Source organism: Anomaloglossus baeobatrachus, chromosome 5, assembly GCF_048569485.1.
Source record: "Anomaloglossus baeobatrachus isolate aAnoBae1 chromosome 5, aAnoBae1.hap1, whole genome shotgun sequence".
Classification (NCBI taxonomy): domain Eukaryota; kingdom Metazoa; phylum Chordata; class Amphibia; order Anura; family Aromobatidae; genus Anomaloglossus; species Anomaloglossus baeobatrachus.
In genome coordinates this window covers 70,229,506-70,232,743 of record NC_134357.1, presented here as the reverse complement: position 1 = coordinate 70,232,743, position 3,238 = coordinate 70,229,506, and the positions used below count along the sequence as shown (strand labels likewise).

The window sequence follows — 3,238 nt, the reverse complement described above, 5'->3', positions numbered from 1 at the left end:
CGATGGCTTCTTCCAACTTATCCTAGGTCGATGGGGCCCATCACTATGGGTGACTTTAGTTCCCTGGCGAGCTATTTAGACTGTGAGTAAAACATATGGAACCTGCAGAGACTGTGTCCGCCTGTCATTCCCGGCACCACCGCCCCGCGCCTCGGCGCCAGCCATCACTACTCCCCTCATCATCCTCCCCGGGGCTCGCTCCACCTGTGGGGAGCAGAAACATCTTGGCTGCTACTACCATCCACCCCGGAGGACAGCAACAGCAGCAGCAGCTAGTTCCCTGGCCAAATACCACAGGTGGCGTCACAAAACAACAACCTCCACCATCATCCGTATTTCCCACCCATCCTCCGTGTACACCTCGGGGTCACGAAACCAGACAGGGCCACCCGTGACATTCCCTGATCCTCACCGGCCCGGTGACGAGTATATTCCCCTGACTCTCTGGGGTGCTACACGTTTACTCGAATATACATAAAATGCCAGAAATAATAAAGTATGGTAACATAAATAAGCATTGTACATGGATGTTTGAAGCATTTACTAAATTTATGTGTTTCATTTCTATAAAAGGCCATGTATAAAGAGACATCAATGAACGAGTCACACGGACTTCAGTTCACAATCTTGTGCTTCTCCGATCTTCCTCACCTTCAAGTTCCTCTTTTTATTATATTTTTAACAATCTACCTTAATGTAATCTTTGGAAACACTGCAGTTATCTTGCCAATTGTCTTCGATCCTCACCTGCACACTCCTATGTATATACTTTTGAGTAACCTCTCAGTTCTGGATATTTCCTATACTTCTACCACTCTACCCAAACTTCTTATTATGCTTTCTACTCAACAAAAGATCATGTCACTGGTCGGTTGTATAACACAGATGTATTTTTTCCTTTGCTTTGCCTGCATGGAAATGATTCTTCTTGCAGTTATGGCATATGACCGCTATGTGGCAATCTGCCATCCTCTACACTATACCGTACTCATGAGTCTAAGAACCTGCCTTGTTGTGATCATCTCCATATGGTTTGCTGCATTATTAGAACCGGTTTCTTTTACAATCTTAGTTGCCAAGTAATCTTTTTGCTCATTCAACCAAATTGATCATTTTTTCTGTGACGTCTCTCCATTGCTGAAACTTTCCTGCAGTGATACCACTTATGTAAATATGGTAACATACATTTTAGGTGCACTGATTGGTATGAGCACATTCTTCATGACTTTGGTTTCTTACATTTATATTGTATTCAACATCATGAATATTCACTCTGCAGTTGGAAGAAGTAAAACTTTCTCGACCTGCGCTTCCCATCTCACCTCTGTACTTCTATTCTATGGCACAACTTTGTCATTATATATGAGACCCACATCAATGTATTCTCCAAGACAGGACAAGTTTTTCTCCCTTCTTTATATTGTACTGATCCCATTGTTGAATCCTGTAATTTACACTCTGAAGAATAAGCAATTTAAAGATGCTTTTAATAAACTAATAAATAAGTTATGTAAGTAATATGTAACCCCAGATAGGACTTATATTTGTCCTGGCAAATGTTTACTGCCTGTAAAATATATAAAATGGACAATAATATTGGGTAAGTGTATAAAGTTGATGTCACTGGTCCTGTTTATAGTCCAACATAACACTGGCTTGTGAGGTAGATCAGAAATATGAAAGAGTTCACAGTAAGGTGTATGTGAAGAGTGAACTATGAGGTACCGTCACACTAAGCGACGCAACCAGCGATCCCACCAGTAATCTTACCTGGCAGGGATTGTTGGTGCGTCGCTACATGGTCGCTGGTGAGCTGTCATTCAGGTAGATCTCCACAGCGATCAGAGATCAGCCACCAGCCACCAGCAACCTGTGTAACGACACTGTGCTTCGTAACCATGGTACACATCGGGTTACTAAGCAAAGCGCTTTGCTTGGATACCCAATATGTACCTTGGTTACCAGCGTCCGCAGCTGCCAGAAGCCGGCTCCCTGCACACGTAACCATGGTACAAATTGGGTTACTATGCAAAGCGCCTTGCTTGGATACCCGATATGTACCTTGATTACCAGCTTACCGCAGGCTGCCAGAAGCCGGCATCCTGCTCCCTGCACATTCAGATCGTTGGCTCCCGCTGTGAAACACAGCGATGTGTGCTTCACAGCGGGAGAGCAACGACCAAAAATAGGTCCAGGACATTCAGCAACGACCAGCGACCTCACAGCAGGGACCAGGTCGTTGTTGGATGTCACACACAGCGACATCGCTTGCAAGATAGCTGTTGCATTACAAAAACCTTGACTCAGCAGCGATGTCGCTAGCGATGTCGCTTAGTGAGACGTGGCCTTTACAGTTTTACCTTATGAATGCAAATTAAATGTGTTGACTAAAGTTCACCATATACATTATATTGTTCAGATGATAGCCGTCTCTGACAAATCATGAGAAAGTCCGGACCTACCGCTGCCCGGTAGTGACCTATGGAACATCGCTCTGACAAAGTTCTCAGAATGATGCTCCATTGGAATTGATGCACTTTATGAGACATTACTCTTAGAATTATGCTGGAACTTCCAGGATTTATTTTGAAATAATAAATTGGTGAAAAAGGTCATGTGGGGGAATCTTTATTCAAAAAACTCCTCTTTTTTTCCCTGTATCATTACTTGTTTAGCTCTATACTTGCTGAGTTAATAATGGAGGTGCCTGATAGATGGTTACCCATTGCTAACCCCTGGGGTTGATTCCAGCTGTCAATTCCCAGCTGACATCAACCCCAAAGTATTACCCCAATTGCCACGGCACCAAGGCAATCAGAAGAGCAGTGTAAAGCACCAGAATTGGGGCATCTACTTGATGTGCCACATCTGGGGTGGCTGCGGTCTGTTATTTATAGGCTGGGCAGGGCCAAATAACTATGGGCCTTCCCACCCTGATAATAACAGCTCCCCAGCTCTGTGCTTTACATTGGCTGGTTATGTAAAAAAGGGGGACCCTATGGTGTTTTTTTTTTTGTTTGTTTTTTTCAATATCTAAATAAATATATATTTTTTTAAATTGTGGGATCCTGTCTATTTTTTATAACCAGTCAAGTTAAAGCAAACAGCTGAGGGTTGCAGCCCGTTGCTGTCTGTTTTACCTGTGCTGGTTATAAAAAATAGGCTGGAGCCCAAGTCATTTTTTTTTTATCTTTATTGTTCACAGCAGCATGCAATGATCTTCCACATGCAATACAGC

At 43.3% G+C, this 3,238-nt stretch overlaps 1 pseudogene; it reads left to right on the top strand.

Moving 5' to 3' along the window:
• The first annotated feature begins 576 nt into the window (after positions 1–576).
• LOC142312654 (olfactory receptor 5AR1-like) lies at positions 577–1,518 on the top strand (annotated as a pseudogene).
• The last annotated feature ends 1,720 nt before the right edge of the window (positions 1,519–3,238 follow it).